General features: G+C 40.0%; 1 long non-coding RNA gene across 4 annotated transcripts; it reads right to left on the reverse strand.

Annotated features, from left to right (window-relative positions):
• Positions 1 to 1084: 1084 nt before the first annotated feature.
• Positions 1085 to 4122, reverse strand: LOC140625392 (uncharacterized). Of its 4 annotated transcripts, XR_012024717.1 has the most exons (5): positions 4003 to 4112; positions 3340 to 3542; positions 2354 to 2498; positions 2182 to 2250; positions 1085 to 1400 (listed from the first exon to the last, which is right to left on the reverse strand). It is a non-coding gene; the product is annotated as an uncharacterized lncRNA (long non-coding RNA). The 4 variants fall into 4 exon arrangements; XR_012024716.1 differs by lacking the exon at positions 3340 to 3542 and having other exon boundaries at positions 4003 to 4122; XR_012024719.1 differs by lacking the exon at positions 3340 to 3542 and having other exon boundaries at positions 3820 to 4104.
• Positions 4123 to 27414: the final 23292 nt, after the last annotated feature.

Consider the following 27414-nt stretch of genomic DNA (forward strand, 5'->3'; position numbering starts at 1 on the left):
AATGCACTTTAACTTTTGTATTTATTAATTTATTTGCAAAATCTGGATAGCAGTTTAATTAGGGTTTAAAGTTTAAAAATCTATGATTTTAAGAAAGTCCTATTAGTCATGCCTGAAAATGAGCCATGGGCTTAATAGGTTTGGGAAAAGGTTTTTAAATTTAAAATTTACATACACATGTACACATGGTAAAAAGGAAATGTTATCCTTTAAGACAAACAGAATTATATCTACATGTGCTTGTCTTGCATTTAATTAGTGTGAAATTAGGTTATGGGTTCTCAACAAGGACAGGGCACATTCCAGAACATGAAAAGTTTTATAGTCATGCCAGGAGTTCCTAATTTACTTTGAGAAAATAATGTCTAGGAGCCTTGAGTGGCTTACATTGCTAGGCATATCCAATAAGAAGCATATTTCTCTTCCATAAAACTTATTCCACTTGTATCTCACATTTCTACATTGTTTTAAATATTACCATTTAACTTGAAATTTATAATTTTAGCACGATGATTTGAATTGCCCCAGGGGGAAAATATGGAATAGCAAAGTACCCATGTAGCAGAAATTACTTGCAGATCCCATAAAATAAGCTTCCATGCTTTTCCATTATGTTCTATTCACAGAATGAATAGCCGATTGCATCCTGCGGATTATCAAGCGATTTATATAGGGGTGTCCTTGTAAGGTGTGCATTAGTTGTAATCCTTGGTACATAAATCATTTGCTTAAAATCAAAATGATTTTACATATAGAAAGCGCATCCACTTCACCTAATGTTCCGTGATCAGTGTTTACACCTACCACCAATTGCCATTTGTGAAAATAATTCTTTAAAATTTGAAAAAAAAATTGTTGCTGAGCCTTCCGAACAGTTTAGCTCACGCTCCTCTCAAGCTCAGGGGATCTCTTTCCTTAGGTCAGACCAACTGTTAAAGCTGACACTATATTTAGCAACTACCTTCTGGAGGGAGAGACCTTTGAGAACATCGACCTGCCCATTTGAGTCCTACCTGACAATTCCTCATTGTAAACAGCTAACTTTATAGAAAATGTTTTTTTAACATGGTTTTAATCATGCAGCAATTAAGGGTAACATTTAGAAATAAATCTCGAGACAGTTCCTTATCCTTCTGTCAACTGGAAGTTGAATTTAAGCCTTCACCTTCTTGGTCTCATCTTTAGTTTTGGTTTTGTTTCCTGAAAGTATGGGATTCAATCTGCAAATGGTCACTGCGACAGAGTTTTCTTGAAGACTTCAAGAAACCTTGTCGTAATACAAGCAGTGTTGGTCCTTTGCTCTTGTGTTATCATGTATCATGACTTCCCCTGACTGGAGGCACACTCCGATGTCCAATCTCAATGTGGCTTCTTTGTTTCCTGCATCTGAGGTGATCTCTCTGTGCGACAAGAAGAAAGAAAAGCAAGCAAGCAAGCAAACAAACCCAGGAGACTAAATTCAATCCATCTGATAGATTCAGACTCATAAATTCACTCTCTTCGGGTATTTGTCTCTTTTGAATATTTAGTCTTACAGGCTTTCTCCACCTCCCTGCTTCTCTCAGAGGTGATGTGTGTCTCTCAGGAAGCTATGTGATCTAGAAGCAGGGAAGGGAGCACGCATCTCAATAGTTATATCTGCAAGACCTTGCTTGCTTTTCTGGTCCCTCTGATCCCTGCAGTGATGTCCTTAGCTGGTGGCGGAGTGTCCTGCTAGCATCCTCGGATGGTAGCTGGGAGCTCTTGCCTGTGTAGTTATTTTTCAGGTTGCTCAGGAGTCCTTCCTGCTGACTTGGCTCCACAGACCCCTCTGATGTTGGGTTGTAGCTTCCTTTTGCTCCCTATCCTTGGGTGTACCCCACAGATTGTAGATAAATGGTTACCCCTCATTGCTACAACCTTCCCCACGTGAGCCTGCCAATACCTTTTGTGCCAAATGGGACTCTAGGAAGACTGAGGCAGGGCTGGTCAGGACTTTTATCTCCCTAACCTTGTAGCTGCCCTCGGTTGTTTTGTTATGCTCTGTGCAACTGGCTTTCCCTCTAGTTCCTAGTGGAAAGCAGGACAATCACCCTCTAGCTGATGTTTTCTTGTCAACCTATCTAACACAGTCCCCTCTCCATGACTCCATTGCAGAGGGTGGGCGATCTAGATCTACATGTCTTCTTATCTATTTCTTACCGACTTTCTTGTCTTCATTCCACAACTACCCAGGAAAAGAGGATTGGGCTTTCCCTTTCCTCTTCCTGTCTGTTCAGAAAAATCACTGATGTCACATACTTCTTGAGGTGAACTCTCCTCTTTCTTTTTAAAAATGGCAGATGGGGCCTACATATTTCAAGAAGATTTTTACCTGTTAAACTTGAGTTAGCCTCTGGATACAAAATGTGCCACATTTGCTCTGTTAGTGACTCATTTGAGATCATTTGCAGGTTCTTGAGAACAAAATGGAAATGATGTGTTAATTTTTCCTAAGCTCCCCTTAGAAAATCTGGAAACTACAAAAAAACAAAAACAAAAAGAGTTTGTTATATCTGAGTGACCCACACCAAGTGGCTGTTAGTGTCTTATTTTAGCTTTTCATTTAGGCTATTGCATGCTTTTCTGCACCGGACTGACATTCAGCACAGGCCTAAATGTGACTACACCATTTTATTTTTAAAGATTATTTATTTATTTATTTATTTATTTATTTATTTATTTATTTATTTATTTGGCAGAGAGAGGGAGAGAGAGAGCGAGCATGCATGCTAGCGCACAAGTAGGCAGAGTGGCAGGCAGAGGGAGAGGGGAAAGCAGGCTCCCTGCAGAGCAGGGAGCCCAATGTAGGGCTCGATCCTAGGACACTGAGATCATGACCTGAGCCTAATAAGGCAGATGCCTAACCGACTGAGCCACCCAGGCTCTCCATGACTGCACTATTTTAGTTTCAGAGTCTGCATTCTTACTTCCCTTCCCATCTGGTGTTCACCGGAGCAAAAGGCCTAACTCACAGCTAAGTGTGAAGAATATTGGAACACTTGGGTATGCTCTTAGTCCTTAGAAGTTCATTTGGCCTCAGCTGAGGAAGATTAGAGTCCCCAGTGGTGAAATTCAATTAGTAAATCGGGGTCTTGACCTTTTTGGGACCTTCTGCCCCAATCTCTTGGCTTTCTCTTCTCAGAGCCTGCTTACTTTAGCTGTGCTCCTGAGTTCCTATGGGTCTCTGGGAAGCAGGGATTGGGACCCTTCCCTCATGTTTTGTGGAATACCATATCGGGATTATGGACCCTGTGGAGGGGTTCACTGACAATCTTCCCCGAGCTCTTCACACAGTTGTAGCAAAGTTAGAATTACTACCTTCGTCTCCTTCTGCCAAAATGGGACTTGGTAAAACACACTTTGAGTTCTCCTATGAAAAAATCCTTCCAAAGGTGATCTGACTAGTTCCTTGTGGTATAGCAGCCCCCCATAATCAGAGGAAAGGGAAGCAGCTTGCTGAAATGGAAGATTTCCCATTTCCTGTCCTCACCGCAGCTGATGAATTAGACACCATAGTTGAGCTATTGGCATAGAAGAAGAGCTAGTATGAAGACTGCGCAAGTCAGGTGCACCTGAGGGCAAGACCATCCCAACCTGTGGAGAGCGAAGTCTTGCCTACTGAAACACAGGGCTGAGGAGCATTCTTTGTTCTTGGGAACAGAGAAAACTTCTTTTTGCTAATGAATAGCCCTACTGAAGGACCTAGGCAAGATGCAAGGGGACTAGGTGGCTATGCCTGCCTGCTTGAGGGAAAGTAGCTGGGAGGTTGTCATGTCCGGGCCGCACCGCAGTAATTACTTGAAATCTGCGGCAACAGCGGGTGGATACATGAAAGGTAAACCCCAGACCAGGTTGTTCAGTCAGACAGCGCCAGCGCTCTCTTCCCAATGAAGTGGCAGGACATTTTGAGGAAAGCCTTCCTGGAGGTTGACTGGTATTATCTGCCAACTGGCATGAAGAGGAAACCTGAAATGTGATCACCTGATGTAAGACAAGAGGTCCCCTGTATTGGGTTCCTAGGGCTGCTCTAACAAAGTATAACGGGCTGGGTGGCTTAAAGCAACAGAAATGGTTTTTTCTCAGATTCCAAGGGACTAGAAGAAGTCTGCAATTATGATGTCAGAACAGTCATGTTCCCTTCGGAGTGGCGAGGGGATATTTTTCCTTTCCTCTTCCTAGTTTCTGGTGGTTGCTGGCAATCCTTGGCATTCCTTGGCTTGTAGACGCATTGCTCTGATCCTCCTCTATGTTGTCATGTGGCTTTCTTCCCTGCGTTCCTCTGTGTTCTCACATGGCCTTCTTATAAGGACACCAGTCATTGGATTTAAGGCTCACCCTAGTCCAGTATGCCTTCGTGTTAATTAATATGTCTATGAAGACCTTAAAATCACATTCTTACATTCTGGTTAGACATGAATTTTGGAAAGGGCACTGTTTGAACCAGTGTAACCTCTGTCCCCTAATATAGACACATATTTTGTTATTATTGCTACAGTTTTTATCTTTCAGAAAAGTCTCCTATTCTTCCTCTTCTAAAATTAGATTCTAACTCTGTGACCAAAGAACAAATATAAAACCTGTGTAGTACACAACAGTGTATGGCCTCCTCGTGCTCTGCAAACTGTGAACCATGCTCTCTCTGAAATCCCCTAACCCCATCTCCTTTCACTTCTCAATGGTTCTTTGTACAGTCACACTGTTCCTTCTCTGAACTCCTTTAAGTCTGCTCACATTTCTCCTTTCTTTAATTTTTTTTTCAAGAAAGAAAGAATGCACATGGGCAGGGGAGGGGCATAAGGAGGGAGAGAGAATCTCAAGCAGACTTCCCGCTGAGCCTGGAGTCCGACACAGGGCTCTATCAGATGACCATGAGACTGAGCATCACCTGAGCTGAAATCAGGAGTTGGACACGTAGCCTACTGAGCTCCTAGGGGCCCCACAAATTTCTCCTTCCTGTGAGACTCCCTGATCTTCCAAAATGAAATAGCACCCACTCCTTATTATCCACCCCTCTCCCTCCTGATTTCCCCATAGTTCTCATCACCATCTGACATATTGAGTCTTCATTTTTAAACTAATTTTCTTATCAGTTTCATGAACAGACTCTTTTTTGTTTGCTTGCTTGCTAGACTCCCTTGCTAGCATCTACAGCAGTGACTGGCACATAGTAGGAACTCAGTAAGTCTCTGCGGAATGCATTCGTGTGTTGGTAAAAAGTCACATGACCTGCTGCGGTGGCTGCACCCAGCTGGGAAGCATGCTTACCACTACCTAAATGAGGCCTGTGTGGATGAGGGGAGACTATGAGTAGCATATAAAGAGAAACAGGCAAGGTGAGCTGAGCTGTAAGGGTGGATAGAGAGGGAGGGTTGGTAGTAATGGATCCATTAGTCTTTAAAGCCTGCTTCCAGCATCCCCTTTTCTCCTTGGTGCACCAGCAAATAAACTGCTGTTTTGATTTTGAGTTAGCTTTCTGAAAGTTTCAGTAGAAAATGCTGGGGCCAAAACGCTAACTGCCCCTAAATGCAGTCTCTTTCTTGGGGCATAGCTTTCTGTTTCCCGGCCACCCACTCTAGAGATAGAAAAGAGGGATGTAGGATTGGATCCCAGGTAGTAGAGAAATGATGTGGGAAACCTCACGACATCATAGGTTCATACCCAGAAACCTCAGGAATCCACTTTGAAAATAATCTGTATTTTACTGGGACCAGGGAAACCCAGAGAGACTGCTGAGAGTATGGTCCTCCCCCAGACTTTGAAGTACCAGGGACAGCGACAGTCTGGACTGCCCAACAAGCTTTCCTAGGCAGTCTGAGGTGAAAGGAGAGGCAGCCCAACTGAAGCATAGAAGGCATCATGAGCAGGATTGAAAAAACCCATTTTCAAATTTCACACAAAGCTGAGAGCCCGGAGTCTCTTTCTTCCCCACCAGGAGCAGAACCTCATACTGAACTTGAGACAAATTAGACGTGTTTTAGGTCCTGAAGTTCACAGCACTGCCTAAGACAGAGTTCCTTCCTTTTGTCTTTGTGTCCTGAAGTTGCTGCAGAACATTTTCTTTTTTTTTTACTCTTCCAAAGATTTTTTTTTTCTGTTGTACGTAAATGTGACTTTGACCAAATCAGGGAAATTTTCATAAACCATGCAAAGGAGAATCCGTAGGAGCGGAAAATGAAGCGTTATTTCAGACACCTACTTTGACTGTGAGGCCAAGAGTGATACAAACATAAAATCCTTGTCCTTAACAGTACTTTCTGGCTGTTTTAAACAAACAAAAAAAATTTTTTTGACGACGGAAGACAATGCAAAGATTAAAAAGTCATTTTCAGGGTGGTGCTTAATTGGAATCATTTTCTATTAGAGCTTGTTTGCTGCCCTCAGGGCTGATTTCACCTACGCTGGAGCCAAGAAGAAAATACACATATAGCTACAGTTATTAGGGACATGGGAAAGCAAATATGGGCCGCTATGTAATGCCATCTTTAGTGTTTTGGGAAGAATGTAGAAAGTCCATTATCGTTTCTTCAAAAGTAATTTTAAAATGCAAATACAGGTGCTAACAGATTCTTGTCTCTATAAGATTGTCAATTTTCCTGCCCCACACTCATTTATTTTTCATGAAGAATGAAATATGGGGCAGAGATTTATTTGTTGACAGTTACCATGACTAACTCATTCTCAACTCTGACCCAAATTCTTCCAGCTTAGAAGCAGCGAAGTAGAAAATAATGAGGGCTGGGTTATTTCTGAAATGTAAAACCTGAAATTGCCAGAATTTACTCCAGTTCCTTGAAGGTAGAGTTTTTCGTTGTTGTTGAACTGTTCCCAGCAATAATAATGCTTGGTCCTTTGATTTATTCTGTTTTAACATTAAACCCAAGCCCGTTCCCACTGACCCCTAAATTAAATTGCATGTTTCAAACTTAGTTTAGTTTTTACTGTCAGTCTATTTTCAAGAAACTGACTGCACAATGTGCTTTTTTTTTTTTTTTTTTTTTCTGTCTGGAGTTAACTTGGAAATGATAAAACTTAGAACGCTGCGAGGATGGTTTCAGCAGTGCTCAAATATCTGCCCTAATTCCTCTGACCTGCTTACTTTGAAAATGCTCACTTTGAAAGGCATATTTATTGATGTAAGTGATATTGGCATGAATAAGCGAAGCTTTCACAAAGAGCAGGACTGATAAATTTGATTGATGTTTCACACAATGAATTTGTATTTCCATGTAACTATTGATGGCTAATTCTTATAAAAGCTGCTATGATCTTATTAGATGGTAAGAATATTTTGGGACTATGGTGTGTTTGTGTCCATGCTTTAATGTATCCATTTTTTTTTTATAGCGTCAAGAGATTGCTATCTAACCAAGGAGGAAAGGCCAATGCTTGACTTTAACTTCTATACATATAAGTATATATACAATCTATACTTATTTTTTACTATATATTCTTCAATTCTAAATAATGTTTCATCAGTATTTACCATATTTCAGATTTGTCTTCTAAGGAAGGAGGTGTGCAAGACGTGGGTGAAATTTGACTTTAGGTGCCTAAGTCCTCTCTCCGTGTTCATAGACGTGGAGTCAGGTCCCCCATCTCCTTCTCCACCTACTGCACCCTCCCCCGATCCAGCACACATTTACCCCAGGATGTCAGATTTCCTTCCGCTCTCTCAATTTCACTTATTTTCCCTCATCAAACCTTATTTTCCGAGAGATTATTTGAATCTCACTGCGAATACGGAGCATACTAGCGTTTGCCAGACTGTCATGAGTTTCAGAGTTTCAGCAAGTATGTCCTGGAGGCATAGTGTCCCATACTCCAAAATGCTTGGGGAGTGTGCATGCTTAATCGTCTCCTTAGCCAACTCATTTGCTAAAGGGAAGACCACTATGACTGCATCTACTAGGATCCCTAAATTAATATATCTCTTAACCACAGCCTAAGATGGGCTAAATCTCATCAAGAAGGAAATATAAATTACATTCCTGAAACCTCAGCAATTCACTTACCAGTTAATTCTGTCTCAGTAGAGCTTGTGTAGACTCATGCTTAGGTTACAGATTCTTTCTCCAGCATGAGAGTGTGTACATTTGATACTGGCAGGTATGCTTTTAGAGATGTGGTTGGGGCCAGATCATAAAAACTTCAAAGGAGTTTAAGACTTATCCATACCAGGAGCCATCGAAAGCTTTTAAAGGAGGAAGTGCATGAAAAGATCTGTATTGTCAAAGATAATTGAGGTTTCAGGGTGGAGGTAGGGTGGTGAGGGGCGTGTGACTCAGACACCCAATTTCAGGCTGTTACATCAATCCCAATAGGAATGTTAAAGTCCTGAACTGGGATAACAACTATAGAAAGAAGTTGAGAAACATATTTGAAGAAGATGTAGCCAAAGCAAATAGGAGAGCGTGCCATGATGACTCAGTTTTCTGGCTTGGGTTGGCAAGGCTAATGTGATTAGCTGAAATGGAGAATAAAGAGGTGGTTGGGAGGATGGCATGGCAAGGGTCATGAACTTGATTTTGTTTACAGATAAATAATGAGAATAAGCCATTTTAAATGAAATCACAGTTGCTGGAGTTGCCTAGGGGTGAAAGGGACTGTGAGATAGTCTCTCTGGGCACATTGCAGTGTCCACTTATTGCCACTGGGAGCCTTGCCTCTGTCTCTTTTCTAGTTGACTCACTAGTGAGTACTCCTTGACATTTTCCATGGTTTTGCCTCACAGGGTTCTATCTACCTGTCAAAATTTTCTTTCCATCACTGTGAGTGAAAGGCAAGGGTAAAATGGTTTAAGGGGAAAGACCTGCGAAAATATTACCATGACTTTAGTCCATAAGCAAAAATAATAAGGTCCTTGGTACAGTCATAAGTCATACTGTGTCTTTGCAAATGGGTTTGAGGTTTAAGAGTAAAATTGTCAAAGAACAAATGTATAATTCTTTCTAAACAAGATGATGGTTAACAAGACATTTATGTGTCAACTTTTGTGCATGCCACCCTGAGACAGAGGTAGTGAACACAGCGTTCAATCAGCGTAGCCAGAGAAGGAGGCTGCCTATTTGGCACAATGTGAAGAAGTAACCAGTAGAATCTCAAGTATAAATATCTGTAGCTTGCCCCAGTGGCAGAGTCATTGATCCTGTCCTTAGATAGAAGGTGGCAGGGGTAAAATGTCCCACTAAGACACAAATAAAACGGGCTTTGATATTGATTATACCAAGGAATAAGTTGAAATTCATTATCTTCATCTCAAAAAAATGGCATAATGGGGATCCCTGGGTGGCGCAGCCGTTTAGCAACTGCCTTTGGCCCAGGGCACGATCCTGGAGACCAGGGATTGAGTCCCATGTCGGGCTCCCTGCATGGAGCCTGCTTCTCCCTCTGCCTGTGTCTCTCATGAACAAATAAATGAAATCTTTTAAAAAAATAGCATAATGATGGCTACCTTGCTTTTATCACAATGCTCCAAGTATCAACTGAGGTTACACATGAAAGTATTTTAGTCTAAAGGGTTAAACTCATGTGTAGGATTAACATTTTTTAGTTGAAGCATTGAAATTGTCCATCGGAAATGAAATATGCCATTTTAAAGAGATAATACCACTGTTCAAATTATTTCAAGAGATTAGCTGATTAGGCCAATGAACAACTTAGTGGGGATGTGGGTTAAACATATTTAAGCAGGGACTGACATGGAAACACTTGGCTTCTGGGAAGAAGGAAAACAGTTTTAGAGTAAGTACAGGTGCATGTTATGAAATGGAGGTCATCAAATCAGGCTTTTCCCGTAATTGTGCATGGGGTTAATCCTCTTGAAATTAACATGCATTTCAAGTCTGATATTTTCTGATATCTTGAGTTCTGAACAATGACTGGATTAATGTATTTATTAGGAGGTGAGGAGGCAGCACCTAGGATTGTACATTTAGGTAACATCATAGAAAATTGAAGGCTCTTTTCCAAGTAATTCCTAGAACATCCCAGCCTCCATGGCTCGCTCTGCCTTCCTCAAGATACACACACATTCACACAGACGGATATGCACACTCACATCCTTCCCATATGCGGTGCCGTTTCCCCTAACGTGGGATGTGTCTGCCTCTTCTAACGTTCACTTGGATAATACATAGTGGGGTTTCAAGATTCCGTTCAGGCACCATCTCCACCTTGCCAGAGCCCAAATTGGGCCAAGCAATCCTCCTTTCTTGGCCCGCATGTACCCTGTGCATGATTGTATTGTGATACTGATCCTATTACACAGTTCTAGATAACAGTACAACTAACGCATCCACACACACCAGTGGGATGTTTACAAGTTTGCCTCCTCTGGAAGAATGCGAGCTCTCCCAATACAGGATTGAATAGAATTAATCCATTTCTCCGTTGGATCTAGCACAGCATCTCATATACAAAAAAACGCCCAATGACTGTTCAGAGTCAAGTGAATATGAGGTTTTTAGAGAACTGAATGATGGGAAGAAAACGAGCTGGTGAGCTTGTGGAAGATGCGGTGGTGGTGCAGGAGTAGTGGCTGGCCGTGTAGGAGAAGGTTTCCAGGCAGACATGGGGACCTCAAATTGTAAGCTATTAGGTCCTTTATTTATTTTAAGATTCAGGAATCCATTCATTTGCTTACTCCACAAAACTATCTGACGCTTACTGTATTCCACACACCGCGAGGGGAAAATGGGTCTGCTATGGGGCTACAAGAGGGAAACAGAAGGTAGGCAACTAAAAGCAAGGCACAGAAGGGACAATGTTCCCAACGGCTTGGCCAAATCATGCAGAGAACAGAGGTTTTCGGGGCAGATTGCCCCTCTTCAGTCCCTGCTCTTCTACACTTACCAGCACGCACCCTTAAGGAAGGGGCCTACCCTTTCCGTGTCTCGGACTGCTCCTCTGAAAAATGAAGATATCAGCACCACATCCATTATTTCTATGTTGTTAACATTCTGTTTGTTAGTCTCTGACAAAGCTATTTCTTGTCATTACCATTTGGGGATCCCTAAATTCTTTCCACGTAGCAGTAGGACACTTGTGCCAACGAGCCTCAACACACTTCCAGGCTTATGTATTGTTAAATTGTCTTTTATTTTTTTATCTTTTTAAAGATTTTATTTATTTATTCATGAAAGACACAGAGAGAGAGGCAGAGACACAGGCAGAGGGAGAAGCAGGCTCCATGCAGGGCGCCTGATGCAGGACTCAATCCCAGGACTCCAGGATCACAGCCTGGGCCAAAGGCAGATGCTCAACCACTGAGCCACCCAGGCGTCCTTAAATTGTCTTTTAAAACCGTCATACCGATTATTTTTAACAATAAATGTCAATGAATTTATTCGTTTTTCTCGCAGCCTTTCCATCATTTGCCTTTTGCTAATGTAGATGCAAAATAGCATTTCATAGTTTTAAAGACATTGTATAGATATAGTTGGTGTGGGTAGGCATCCACTCTGATTCTATCTGTATTCCTCTTATGTGAACTCTGTGTGTGTGTGTGTGTGTGTGTGTGTGTGTGCGTGCGCGCGCGCGTGTTTCCTTTTTCCTCCTTTGGCAGAACGTGAATTGAATATAAAGAGATTATTCCAATAGCCTCTTTGGCATTCCATAATAGATGTTGAGCATTTCCCTCTTCCCAAACAATTTCTTCCCTTGGTTTGCGATGCTATAAATACTCTTCTGTATTTCCTCTAGCCTCTGTTGGCTGCTCCTACTGAGCTTGCTTTGCTGTCTTTATCTTGTGACTGGCTTTTAAATATTGGTGCTTTATATTCTCCCCACAGATGAACAAGCAGGTTCATATACCGTCTACACGCTGATGACCCTCACCTTTATGTTTCCAGCCCAAACTCCTATGACTCCAGCCCTGTTCACTCTGTATCCTGGAGGTCACAGAAGCAACCAGCTTCAACATGCCCTAATTTAAACTCTTGCTTCCAATCCTTGTCCTTGTATAATACTTAAAATCTCCAATGACTAGTCCTGCCACTATTCATGCTACACAAACATGTAACTTTAAGGTCATTCTGATATCTCCTTCGTCCGAAATGATTAGTTTCTTTTTAAATTTTGCCTTTTCTGCATCAAAGCATCCCATTCTCTTCTATGTTATCAATCAAACTCAAACTATTCTCTTGTCTAAATTACTGCAGTAGACCCTTAAGAGATCTCCTTGCACCCCGCATTGTAAGCACAGTGAGGCTTTTAAAATTCAAATTTAACATGAAAATATCACTGCTTACAACTGTTCATGACATCCTCCTGGCATTAGAATTAAGATCACAGTCCTCAGGGTAGTCTACAAAGCCCTGTGTTATCTGTCCTGCCTTCTTGCTGCTATGACGTAGCCCCATTGTGCCGATTGTGTTCTGTTCTCTCATATTGTCATATCCGGCTCCTTCCCATCTCAGGGTGTCAGCACCAACTGTTTCCTCGCCTGGGTTCCCTTCATCCATATAATCCCTGCTTTTTATCAGTCAGCTCAGAAGTCATTTACATAAGAAGACTTCCTACTAGAGTCCTGCCACCATCACCCACCCCCACCCTAGCTTTGCTTACAGCTCCTGGGCTTTCCCCTTCATCACGATTTTCAGAAGCATCATGAAATATTTGATCAAGTAATTAGTGAAATCGTTGACTCCTCCCGCAGAACGTAAGCTCAACAACAGCAAAGCTAGTACAGAGAAGAAACAAATATTGATGATTAAAATATCTCTATATCTCTCTGTATATGTGTATATCTATTATCTATCTATCTATCTATCTATCATCTATCTATCTATCATCTATCTATCTATCATTATCTTGGTCTACCTAGTTAACTTCTTTGAATTCCATCTTTTTAGTTTTTAAAATGGAAATTCCTGTTCTGAGTACCTCACAAGGTTGCTGTGATTATATGTGATTTATATCTATATAAAATCACTTGTGAACTTAACAGTAAGATATACATATTTCTCCAACTTTGTTCAAAGAGACTATTTCCATTTGAAGTCTGTGGGATTTGAAACATATTTGAAGAATTTTGGGGGCTTAAGTTAGAGTTGAAGTAAGCTCTGTGGGCGCCCAACTCGTAAAATAGACTGCTTGTTAAATTTGTGCTCTCTCTCATTTTCTGGCAGGCATCTGGCAGTGTGTCATCATTAAAGGTCAACTAACCCTGATTGATTCTGGATTGCAGATTCTGGATTGCACAATACATTTCTTCCACATTAAATTAAGAAAAAAAAAGTGACAATCAAAAGGAAGGTCTAGTTGCCTGTTGTCTTGAGACAGGTTATAACCACCATGATTTTGAGAATTGGTACGATAAAGATAGAGAATGTATGTTTTCCTGTTTGATATGTGACATTTATATAGCTTAGAACTCTCCACATTTGACTCTGTGAGAGGCCCATGATCTGGTCACAGAAAACGTCAAAGAACCTTCTCAAAGGCAAACAACAGAGTCTTCTCCTCCCACCTCTTTTGTTCTGCTCCATATGGGGAGTAGATGAATATGATATTTTGGAAGAGGACGACATAGGGAGGTTAGTGTAATTTTGCTTTATTGGGTCAATTGGATCTCACAAAGTAAGTTAAGTTAGTTGTGAGTTGGTGAACCCAACGATTTGTACATATGCCAGGAAATCCTGGGACCCTAATAGATCACACCCGGAGGGGGATGGATTGCTGTTATAAACTGAGATCAGTATCATGGAGCGGATAGAGGATAAATCAGAGTGAAAGGACACTTCTAAATTAAATATTAATCCAAAGGTATTAATCCATGCTGAAGAGGTGAATAACAAATGAATGTAAGAGTGTCCAAAGAGAAAGGTTTATTTTTATTTTTTTAAATAATCTAGTTATTTATTCAGGAGAGACACACAGAGAGAGAGAGAGGCAGAGACACAGGCAGAGGGAGAAGCAGGCTCCCCGCAGGGAGCCCGATGGGGGACTCGATCCCAGGACCCCGGGGTCGCGACCTGAGCCAAAAGCAGACGCTCAACCACTGAGCTACTCACGTGCCCCGAAAGGAAAAGATTTAGTGCATGTTTTGTAGGTTAACCCAGTTATTCTAATTTTGTTGGATGTACACTGAGCACCCAACACTCCCTAGTTAAGCCTGATTATAATTATATAAGACTAAACTACAAAATTTGGAGGAAATATTCTTTTATACTAGGTCTTATTGTACATATACTAAAATCATTGTCTTACATATTAAAGTAGTGATTATATTCCAATTCATGAGTACAGACCTATCTTTCCGTATACTGGGAGCCCTCTTTTATTATGTGCATGGTATCTGCGTGTGTGGGTGAGTGTGCATATTATTTCTGTCACCTATCTACCTATCTTTGCAGGGATATAGAAAATTATTTTAAATAATAATCTGGTTTAAAAGTAAGAAATAATTTAGAAAGACCCTAACTTAAGAACTTTTCTTTTATTAGTTAATTAATGCTCAGCAGCCCACACTCACCCTGAAGGCCTAAAATTCGTTACATGTTTGAGATGTTGACAACAGCAACAAGAACAAATACCTTGGGAGAGTGGTAATCTCAGTTGACTTCGGGGTTTTTTGGCTCTTGATGATTTCAGACTAATTTTAAAGATTCAGACCAACAATTCTGAAAAACCGAACTAAAAACGCCATCATTTTATGATTAGATTGTCCAGACTCATCTTTTTATATCTTTGGATAATTTTAGAAGAAAGACATGAATATATTATGTTTTACTATCATAAAAATATTAAATATTATATAATACAATATAATCTTTAATTTATAATCTGTAATGTGTTTCAATATTAGAGAAAAGATAGATAAAATGAATGGACCAACAATCCTGAATTGGGTTCTTTATACATGGCATGGGGTTGTTTGTGTACAACGAAGAGATTATAAATGTGGCAGATAAACTATTGACATTTATGAGTCCACGTAGAAAGAAAATTCTGATAATTTAGAATTTTTCTTGGGTATGTATTTTTTAGTCTTTACTTCTTATTTGCCAAACTTTATGTTCCAATTTAATTAGATGATTAAAAATTCTTGTTTGTGTTGAGTAGGCCCGAGGTATATATTCTAGAGCATTTTGCAAATGGATATTGCTTTACTAATATTTTTGTTAATATATTTCAATATTGTATTTTCGCTTGTTTTCAATACTCATGCGATCCTATAAATTCTCCTTTCCTTTATCATTATGAGTGACACTGAATAGCTAGTTTTTTTTTTTTTTATCACATAACATCCTAGAGGCATTGTTAATCTATGAAAGCAAATTTGGCTTTTTCTTAATCACTTGCATACTCTAGAATATTCATTAGGTGGTAATTCAAAATAGTTGACATATATATCTCCATTTATTATGTACATATACATCATGTTGTATATTTAATACCCTATTATTTACTTATTTTACATTATAATTGGGCATTAACAAGAGGCACAGAGATACTGAGCTGGAGTTCTATAATATATCTAGTCTAATTATAAAGCTCACAGATAATTATTAATTTTTAAATTCTGATTAGTTATTATGAAGTGTGATTTGTCCTTCTAGTACTTTTAATTATTCATCTTCAGTTTAATATATTCAGAGCCTCTTTTTTTGTCAATTCTCTCATTTCTTATTGCATCTCTGCTTTTACTATCACTCTATCATTCTAAGAGCTGCAGATTTCGTTTTTTTCTGCCTTTTTAAATTTTTTTGCAGCATAGTGGGAATATGTTTGATCTTTTTCATACATAAGTCTTCTAACATTTTTCTGGGTTCTTGATGATGTTCTGTTGGTTTTTTTCTTCCCCTCTTCTGCAGCGGTGGCTACATTGCCCCCAGATACATAGTAATTGCTTATAAAAAGCAGGTCGATGCTGAGTCAGAAAACAGATCTGAAAAAATAAAATGACAATAGTTAAAATTACTATGTACCATTGAGAGCCGAGCTTATAACAGTTTCCATATTTTCCATTGAACGTGAAGCCCCAATTTAAAAGAGGTCTGAATGAATCGATAATTTAACACAACTTTATTGAGTGTTCCTGTCCTGTCCCCAAGATTGTTCTGGATGCTTTGAAGATTTGCCAGATTTCCGGATGCCTGGGTAGCTCAGTGGTTGAGTGTCTGCCTTCAGCTCAGGGCGTGACCCCGGGGTCCTGGGATTGAGTCCTGCATCGGGCTCCCTAAGAGGGGCTACTTCTCCCTCTGTCTGTGTCTCTGCCTCTCTCTTTGTGTCTTTCATGAATAAATAAATAAAATCTTATTTAAAAAAAAGAATTGCCAGATTTCTCATGTTACAGTGCTGTGGAGGAGACAGAGCTGATAGTTCAGTTAATTACTGTATTAGAGTACCTATTGGATCCAGTGTCCTAAAATATTTATTACAATTTTGAAAGTGATAGAGATCAGGGAGCTATGTGCAGCAGAGGGAGAGGGAGAAGCAGCCTCCCCACTGAGCAGGGAGCCTGACGCAAGGCTCCATCCCAGGACCCCGGGATCATGACCTGCGCTGAAGGCAGATGTTTACCTGACTGAGCCACCCTAGAAATAAATGAACTTTAGATTATAGAAGGGACAGTATTTTTATTTTAATATTTTATATAATCAAATTCAGATAGAAATCTGTTTTCAGCATATGCTACCTTGGTAGATTGTATAACCTTTTATAAAGGATTTCTTCTTAAATTTAGAAAATTTCTATTTGACCGCAACTGTCTCTCTGTTGTGTTCATTTATTCATTCACTTATCTGTGAAATGTATACACAGAAAAGCCCTAGTTTTTTAAATTTTAATTCTCAGTTTGTATTTTTGGTAAAATATGTTGTGTTAGCTTAGAATTATACAAAAGACAGAGAAAATATTGCTTTGCATTTCCCATGTTTTTTTTTTTTTAATCCAAGACACATTGTTTTGTTAGGTTGAAGCTAGACAAGAGTAGCAGAAGGACTGCCCCGAAGCAGAGCCCCAAGTCCTGAAGTAGAGACAGGAGCTAGAGGCAAGAACGGTGATGAATAAGCTACACATTAAAAGCCCAGGGACACAACATCTTGACCTTGTGTCTTTCAAGACTTTGGAGCTGACAGATCAAGAGCCACAGGTACAGAGCAGAGCATGGGCTCTCCCCTTCCACCTCCACCCCCCCCCCCCAGGGTAACCCTAAGCCCATTATAATGCATCTGTATTGTGGGTACAGTTGTCCTTCCCTTTCCTCCCCCAATCCACGGAGAAAGGCTGCCATGATTCTCTAGTGCAAACCTTGTAGGGTCAAAAAACTCGAACTAGCAACATGTAGGATTTTCCCAATGACTGGAAGTAGCCTCCATTAGACACTACCCCACTGCACGTCACAGCTCCTCCCAGCCCAGAGAGATGCAACAAACATCCAATCCCAAAACCACCTAGGGCCGGGTCCACCTTTAAGATAATTGCCAAGTTATAATTTTTGTTGTTTTCAGAGATAACACTGTGTTAGAAAAGGAAAGCAGACTTACCGTATCCTCAGATTACTGTCACATGCCAGTCAACATCATTAAAAACAATAGCAATAGCCAAATTTGTCATATATGTGCATATATAATAAAACTGTAATGCTGGCACAGCATAGGAGGGGCTGACGGAAGTAGATTTTGAAGGCTTATCATATAGGCCCAAAGCCTCTTCACACCTTCAACTAGGTACGCGAGTAAGTAGTCTAACTTTTCCTGCCAGTCATACTCAAAGTGGTGTGGTGTGTGCAATTAGACAAACCAGGGTTTCAAGGAAATTAAAGATTATTTCCCCAGTTTTCCAAAATTGTAGAGTCAGGGGAAGGCATTTGCCCCCAGCCTCCCAAGAGGAGGTCATCTTTCCTGTGTTTTCTCAGTATGGCGCACTGTGGCAAAATTTGTCACAAGAGGATTCTTACTGCCTACGTACTAGTTTCTATCTCCCATCAAATGGTGTATTACTTGAGGACAGAACTGTGCCATAGGCTCTGTGTCCTTAGAGCTCAGCACTCTACCCACAACAGAGCAGAGCGTGTTATTGAAAAAAATGAGTGATTAGCAATTCCCTTCTTTAATAAGTGGCCCCCGATATGTATTTGAAAAACATCATTGCTAGGAAACTCAAAACAATACATGGCCATAACTTTGATTTTTAGGATTTTTTCCCACTTCTCTTGGTATAAGGTTCTTATTTATGTCCTGGTAAACACTACACGTTAACTAGTTCTACTATCTCGAAATCATAAAGAATGGTTCTGTGTCCTCCTCTAAGTGTCAGTCTCTCAAATATTTGAAGGTGGCTTTCATCCCCCTTTCACCACGTCCATTTCATAGGTTCTCTGATACACTCATGCCATCTCATCAGGCTGTTTAAAGTGTCCTCTGTTCAGTTACCTATCTGTTTAGATCTGCAAGAGTTTATCAGTGTATTAGGCACACTGCTAGATGACCTAAGGCGTAAGGACGAATTGGAATGCATTGTTCTGGAGAAATAGATAAGCTTACAAGTTCAAACTACTGTGGGGTATTGTCCTGTAACATGTCGTGTGAACATGGTACCTGAGACTACGATATGCACAAGGTGCTATCACCTTGAGGCTACACTTTCAGTCCAGAGAGCAACTGTTTTGTCCTCTTAGATATGGCCCGTTATTCACATCTGTCAAGATTTAATTTGCATCTTTATTGTACAAATTCTGTTGCCTCTAAACTTTCTTTTAGGGCATCTGAGTGATTCAGTCGGTTCAGTGTCTGCCTTTGGCTCAGGTCATGACCCCAGGGTCCTGGGGTGGAGTCCCCCCATCGGGCTCCCCCATCGGGGCCTGCTTCTCCCTCTCCCCCACCCCTGCTCATGCTCTCCCTCCCTCTCTCTCAAATAAATAAAATCTTTAAAATAATAAATTAAAAAAATGAACTTTTCTTTCACTCATAGATTTTCGAAAGTTCCTTTTAAAAATTCTATCCTTGTGTTACAAATGTGAAGAGTACAAGGGGGAGTAGATGACTGAGGCTTTATGGCATATCTTGAGGATCTTTTTCCAGGTTCCCAGTATACGGCCCAGATCAAGATTCTATATTGTTGATTATGAACAGTTTACATTCTAAAGATTTTCTTAGAATAACCCATGATTCCGCAAAAAACAAAGCCCCATTAAGTAACTCAGGACACTCTGAAGTAGAGAGCCACAACGTCATGGCTTGGTAGATGCTCATGTTCTTGCCCTATGAAAAGTCTTACAGGTATTTTTGTGGCGGAACAGCAGAAATCTGAAAATACGCTGTCTACTTATTTTATACTTTCGAATGTGATACGCAGAGACTTCTTAATAAAAAACGAAATGAGTTTTATTTTCTCTTACAAAGTTTTTCTTTAAAGTTTGAGTCTGTGGATTTGCGCTTTGCCGCAGTGACAGGAGAAGTTGAGTCAAAAGCGTTTCCATTTTATTTCTCATGAACATTTTCTCACAATTGACAAAATCCTGTACTCTGGACCACTTATGAGTATCATAAGGGACAGGAGCAAAAGCAGAGTAGTTATGCTTTCCAGTGGGGAACAACGTGAATATGCCTCTCTAAGTGTTGTAGGGTGACTCTCTTTTTATATGGCTTTTCTGCAGCATTTAGCAGCATTGACCACTCATTCCTCCTTCCCTCTGCTTTCCTTGACATCATGCCCTGATTTTCTCACTACTTGCTATGAAATAAAGGATTTAAAAAACAGACTGTGATCCTCATCTCGGGCCAGCCATTAGAGTTATCTGATAAAAAAAAAAAAAATGATACCCAGGTTCTCACCCACAAAGTGTAACTTAATAGATCTGGGGTTAGGGAGACAGTGAGCCCTGACACTGGTAGTTTTAAAAGCTCCTTTAGTATCTCTAATGAGTAGCCAGATAGAACCATTCTCTTAAGGTATAAGGTTTTTCTTTTTAAGATTTTTTTTTATTTATTCACAAGAGACACACAGAGAGAGGCAGAGACATAGGCAGAGGGAGAAGCAGGCCCCATGTAGGGAGCCCGACGTGGGACTCGATCCTGGGTGTCCAGGATCATGCCCTGGGCCCAAGGCAGGTGCTAAACCGCTGAGCCACCCAGGGATCCCCTCTTAAATTACACGTTGAACTATATATACATCATTGCCTACAAAAGCAGTGATTTCGTATGGTTCAACTTGTTATTTTCATCTTGTACATTTACATTGGCACAAGTTAGACAAAAATGATATTAAAACTAATAAAACTAATATTAAAAATAAAACTAATGTTTATACAGGACTTACTTTTTGCAAGATACTTGATACATATGAACTCATGTAATATTATGAGGTAGATTCTACTAACATTCCCTTTTTGCAGATGAGGGAACTGAATGAAGCTCTGAGAGGTTAATGACGCGCTCAAGGTCACAGAGCAGGGACTCAGGCAGTGTCTGCTTACGGACTAGGTCGTAAGCTCCACACGAGCAAGAACGACTATTTTGTTCACCAACATCTTTCAAGTGCTCGGAGCAGTGTCTGGCACCTCAGAAGGTCAGTAGATATTTTCTGAAAGAAAAAAGGGAAGGAAGGAAATCCTTTGTCTTTTAATAAGGTGCATGTGTGAGGTTCAGATTTATAAGATCATTTGTGATTTAAGGCTTTCCTCTAATGTCTTTAACATAGACATGCATCAAATACTAGAAGTCATTTTTGATGGGTAGGAAATAGTTTGTCATGATTAAATGAGAAATGGAAAGCACTTGACTCGTCTCACGCAAGTCTATAATTCAGTTGATAAAAACGTTTAAATTCACACAGTTATTTTCAGTCTGAGTTTGTAAATTCTGTGGTGACTGGTTCAAGTTTACTCTGGTCCATATAACCTTTCCTGGATAGTTGTAGGATTTTGTACTGTGTCTGTTTTTTGTTTGTTTGTTTGTTTGTTTGTTTGTTTGTTTTGTGCGTGTGTGTGTGTGTGTGTTTTTATACTTATAGGGGACTCTTAGAGATAAAGAAACTTTAAAACTGTATCCAATCCTTTACTGAATAATTTCAGGGAAAGGGCTCTCTCTTTTCCATCGCCTCGCCCTGGCAACAATCCATACTGCTTCCACGGAGAGTAAATTCTGAAGAGCTGCTACCAAATGTCACATCCCCAAACAATGAGAAAATGAAAGTGATAATCTATTTTTTTTCTTACGTGTGTTAGCATAAAAATACAAAAGATGAATATTTCTTATTTTAAATTATAAAATTATTATGCTATTAGTAAACAGGGTAGTATTTGTAGACATTATATACCTGGGACCAGCGGCATAATAAATTGTACTAAAAGAAGAGAAATACACAGTTTTAGGGGATGTATATATGCATGTGGAAGAGTGGAAGGAATACAGTCGGGTAAAACACACAAGAGCCCCCTCCCTCTCTCCTTTACATTCCAGGAAAAGGTCAGGCTCATTTTGCCATGAGGTCTGGAGCTTTCAGGGCCAGACCCCTCATTGGGGCCTTTTCCGTTTAGGGAAAGATAAAGCCTTTTCGTCTTCTGAGTTGTGAACTAGAGGCGCCACGGGCCTGCTCACTGCTTGCCAGATTGCTGGTGAGTCATTTGGTTCTTTTATTAGCTCCTTCTTGCATTGCCATCTTGTCTTGCTGCTTTTCCTGTGTCTTGGGCAGCAAAATTGGGAAATCTGTTGCACTTGGGGAGTGGAAACCAGGAGGCAGGGCCTGCAGAGGTCCCGGGCGGGGAGGTTAGCTCTGCTGCACATCTGGTGGTTCAGGGTGTGTCTCCGGCCCTGCCAGGTGGGATGGCCATGAATCTGGGCCCCAGGACCCAGGGTCCTGCGCTGAGCAAGACCCATTGTGAAAACAGTAGCTGCTTTTCATTGAGACTTTTAATTTAATTCCTGTTGAGGAGAGCTTTGGGGGAGGGTCTGGCCTAGCCGCTTTGGGAGATAGAGGTTGGCATGTGGCAAAATATATCAAACGTTGTCTAGCAGAATGAAAGCTAGTTTTAGTGAGAACAAAATCGGCTCTGTAATTAGACTTAAGTAGTGACTAAATCAGTCTTTATTTTCAGAAGTACTGCAAGATATCGACTTTTATATAAATGCGATTTACATAGTATCATTGCTATTTATTAATTACTATTCCCACGCTGCTTGCTAGGGCGCATGAGATATAATTTAAAAGTTGTTGAAAGCCTCCTGCAGATCCGAAAGGATGCACACTCGTGAGCCCCTCAAGGGCCTGTTGTATGCTGCAGTACGCAGGGACTATCAATCAGTTTACTGCCTCTTGTTCCTTCCAAGGTTTTGATTGCTTCTGTAAACCCCAAAAGGACTCATTAGGCTTGCTTCCTTTCCATTTGGAAGTCCCAATGCTTAGAGCACTTTTGCAAATAATGATTTGAACTTGGGCGAAAGTTTCTGCAACATACTAAAGATCAAACCAATCATCTACTATCAAACATTTCAAACGACAGGACCTGGAAGTAAAATCTATTTCTAAAATATCCATCATGAATTTGTCAAGAGATTATGTGGTAATTATATGCCAAAAAAAAGCACATCCAAATGAAAGAATTCAGAAGTAATAGGAAAAGGGGCGCCTGGATGGCTCAGCGGTTGAGCATCTGCCTTTGGCTCAGGTGTGATCCCGGGGTCCTGGGATCGAGTCCTGCATCGGGCTCCTGGTGAGGAGCCTGCTTCTCCCTCTGCCTGTGTCTCTGCCTGTCTCTGTGCCTCTCATGAATAAATAAGTAAAATCTTTTTTAAAAAAGAAGAAGTAATAGGGGAAGATGGGTACATTGGCATTAGGGTGTATGCACAGGTATGTGCATCAAGAATGGGAGAGTGACCGAAGGGACAAAGGGAGACTTATCAAAATAATGCTCTGTGTTGGTTTGGTTTGGTTTTATGTTTGGTTTGTGTCTTGCTAGAGAGAGAGAGAGATTGAGAGAGAGAGAGAGAGAGAGAGAGAGATTGGGAATCTTAAGCAGGCTCCAAGCAGAGCCCGACATGGGGCTCCATCTCACAACCCTGAGATCATGACCCGAGCCAAAATCAAGAGTCAGATGCTTAACTGACTGAACCACTCAGGTTCCCCATTGGTCTATGTGTTTATATTTCTGTTTGCTAACTAATCACCACTTCACATACAACTCATTGACCTGACTTGTGACTATTACAACTAGGACAGACTTCTATATCCTAAGTTGGGGTCAGTTATATAAATATTACATTTCATATGAAAAAACTGGGTCATAATATTTCAGGAGTTATATACTTGGAGAAAAGGTAACATATCTAGGCAGCAGACTTGTGAAGGCCAGGAAATAGTTCTTTTTTTTTTTTCAAGATAGATTTATTTATTTATTTATTTATTTATTTATTTATTTATTTATTTATGAGAGACACAGAGATAGAGGCAGAGACACAGGCAGAGGGAGAAGCAGGCTCCATGCAGGGAGCCCAATGTGGGACTCAATCCCAGAACCCCAGAACCATGACCTGGGCCGAAGGCAGGCACTAAACCCCTGAGCCACCCAAGCGTCCCCAGGAGATGGTTCTAAAAATGGCTTTGAATGTCCTGGGAGAGATATATGTTCTTCCAGTTTATAACTGGAATACTGTTCCTTACTGAATGATGCTTCTTTTTGAGTCACACACCTTCACCCACTTATGTGATAGTCATACCTAGGTCTGGTGGTATTTGAGATTTTTTAGGCTCTTTATATGCTAACATGTCTGATTTTTGTCAATGAATTAATTACTCTTAAAAATTAATTAAATACTTTCCCCTGAAAGGTACATAAATACTTAAATACTTTCCCCTGAAAGGTACATAAATAACTATTTTTCTGTATACTATTTAAGTGTGTATGCACTAATACAGAACAATCTGACTCATGTGGAGTTTCTCCCGTCCTATAAAAGTAAACCTGAATCCATACTGGCTCTTTTAGATTTCATGGCATTGACTAATTCGGCTCTGTGGCTTCATGTGGACCGTGCATATGTGCACATATACACAACATGATATAAACAACTGAGGAATGCATGTGATACCCTCATCATTCATTATTCAAGTGCAGGTCTTCGAATGACATCACGAACTCTTAGGGACTAATACTAACTCAAAGTTTTGTGCATATGTGCATATGTGACTATACTTTTAGCACATTTCTGATTATTTTAATTTTCATTTCCTTGATTTATGAAAGCAGTTACCTTAGTTACACATTTCTGCTCCTGATTTAGTTGACTTCACAAATTCATAACAATAAAAGAGAACATGACATTAGTAAATTAAGGCAAAATATTAGCATTTCTGCAGGAAAGTCATAAATGGCTTCTTCCTTCCTGGCACAGTCTTTTACTTGTATGTTGAAGACTTTGAAGGCCCAGGAAGAGGAAGAAGCTTTTGTATGTGACTTAATCATTTTCTTGTTAACCTTTTGCCGTCAGCCACAATGAGATTCATTCTTCACATCACAGTAGACTTCATCAGCAGGAATATACTTTTATCTTTGCCGCCTGGTTTTACAGGACTGGAGGGAATTGACACCACTAGGGAATCATTAAAGAGATAATGGACAAATTATTTTCTCATATCTTCATTCAGATTTCTTTCTCACTGGTACCCTCATCCTCAGTGAGCATCAATCAGAATTATTCATTAAGAATTGAGGGATAGAATAGTGTCTCGAGGCTGAAGGGGGGAGGTGGGGTGAAAGAAAATCTTGGAAGCAAGTAGGACTCAGACTCAATATGTCAAAAAGAAATGTTGGGATTATTGTCTATGTAGATGTATTCAAGCTAAAGAGGCTAGAACAGTACTGAGCTGACTTATTCATCTTAAAGCCATAGAAAAAAAGAGGTACCTTGCAATCTTTAAAATTCATCTTCTACAAAAAAGAGTTTCAACAGTAGTCAGAACATTTTTATTTTGTAAAATAAAAGTTCTTTTTTTTTTAAAGCCATTCATGCACATGCAAATGACTAGTAGCTAGTAATTAGGCTTGAGCATCTGTCTCACTCTTGTTGAGGAAAAAAAAAACAACTGAGTACTGTAAAAGAAAAAAATTGCATCAAGTCAGTTAAACAGTCTAGGGAGATTTTATTGAAGAATATTTCAGTAGAGCAGAGAGACCGTTGCAATAGGGGAGAGAGATTTTCAACTCAACTCTGCTAAAACCAATGATGGGAGGAATTTTAAATTCTGGGCTGAGCAAATAGAAAAATCCTGCAGGACTTTAAGGGTAGGCTAATCAATGTGATTAGGCCATCTGCATTGACTAATTGTTGCTTATTGAAGTTAGGATCCTACCCTGCCACAGAATCTGAGAGATAAAGTTCCTATCTTCAATGATTACATTTCAAGAGATGGCATCCAGGATCTTGAGAAAGACCGTTTGGGGCAGAGGAAGAGCTTACAGTTACAGGTTTTTTAAGCTAAACACTCAAAAAAAAAAAAAAAAAAAAGGCAGTCAGGACCCTATAGTCAGAAAGAAAACTGCCTACAGTTTAGTCACGCTGAGAGGACTGTCTAGGTCATGTTGGACAGTAGTTAGTAAGTCTGTGTTTTAGTATCGGGGAGTGAGGCTAAAGCTATGATCAAATGTGTCGTCGGTCATGCCTCAATCTGTATCTCCCAGACGAGGCTGATGCAGGTTTGCCTAAGTCAACACAGGTTATTGGGATAATTGCTTTATGAAGATGCAGATTCAGAGAAAAACAAGGGGACTGGTGCTTTTCAAGGGCTAATCTGAATGTGTGGGCTACAGAGGAATATTCCTTTGGAAGTGAGATGCTTTAGCGTGCTTCCTTCTGCTGTGATAGCCTAGCATGAAGCCAGTTGTTCTTTGGGCTCAACTCACACTTCAGGCATAAGAGAAGCAGGACTGAATGTGTCAGACTTCTTTATTGTGTGTTAATGATTATCAGATGCCAAGCCGATTCCCGGACACACAGGCATCACGAAAATTCTTTCAGATAACGTCGTGACAAGATACTATTATCCACATCTGTCTTAATACACATAGAAGTGATACAGATTCATTGTTAAAGGAATAGTGATGGAGAATATTATTCCCATTGGAAATATTCTTGGTTTTTAATTTTAATTCCCCATAATTAAGCAAGATAGTATAATATTGTGTATTTTACATGGAAGAAGAATACTATTGTAAATTCTTTCCATGGGCAATGAATAGAAAAATTACAAATTCTATTTGCAATTTTAATGCAGCTTTTCTGGGAACTCTCCCATCTTTTTCTGTTCCAAATTTAGCAGGTGGATGCACTGTATTTAACTTAAAATCATTGTAGGCTACTTTATAAAACATGAGCAAACGGGGCTATGAATTGAATTTTGAGTTTGACATATTTAAAATATGAAGAAGGAAAACAATGGCATCACTAATGGTGCAAAGTAACAAGGTTATAAATAAACTGCTCACTGTTCTCATGTATTTTTAGTAAAGAGATTTGGGAATAGTGCAACTAATCCCCAATGCCCAATTACAATCTCTTAACTAATTTAACAAACACATTGTAAATGTGTAGTTAGAGATACTTTAAATAAACATATATTGCATGGGAGGAAGTTTAATAGCTAAACAAATGGAAAAAGCGCTTCAGATGTTTTAGCTTTCTCAAAGTTTTTAGTAAAATAGTTATAAAAAACACAAATGCAATTATGAGGCAAAGCATCAATAAAGGATTTTCTCTAAGTGATGATACTCTGCAGTAGTTACCTTTAAGAATATCTTAAGACATTAAAGATTCCCATAATTTAAAAGAAAATCGCCAGTTCTTTTTTCTGGTCCTTTTTTTTGGTGTATGGTCTTATTATATATATTGCACATAGAGAGGGATAAGAACAGATACACATAGACATATAAATGGATAAGGTGCTGCCCCAATCTGCTTAACCAGATAAATATTGCTTGCAATCGATTGGAAGTTGACCCACGTGAAGATATAAGATTTATAGGTAGTGTGCCCTTGTTCTTTGGCAGCACTTTTTGCAGGGGCTGCCAAAGAAATGAAGCCTGTGACTTTCTGGGGAGGGTGGTCCTCAATTCCTCCTGCACAGGTTTGGTCCTGCTGGAGTTCTTCCAAAGTGTGCAAACTGTACTTCAGCTAAAGAAGTCTGTAGGGAGCACATAGAGCAGATGAACAGCAAGTGCTTCGGGACTGCGCTTGACAAGACTCTGGCAGGTGGGAAGCCCAAAAGCAAAGCAGGCATTTGAAGGCGCTATTTGGGAGCAAATATTTAACATACCAGGGGATTGGGAAGTAATGTTGATTTCTCATTATGATTCCCATTTTCTTGTCATCTCTAGAAGGGGGCGCTTATGACTCCAAATAATACAAAGAATCCACCACTATCAAATCTTAACGGTTGCAAGATCCGAACTTGGTGCTT

This window comes from Canis lupus, chromosome 36 (assembly GCF_048164855.1).
Source record: "Canis lupus baileyi chromosome 36, mCanLup2.hap1, whole genome shotgun sequence".
Taxonomy (NCBI): domain Eukaryota; kingdom Metazoa; phylum Chordata; class Mammalia; order Carnivora; family Canidae; genus Canis; species Canis lupus.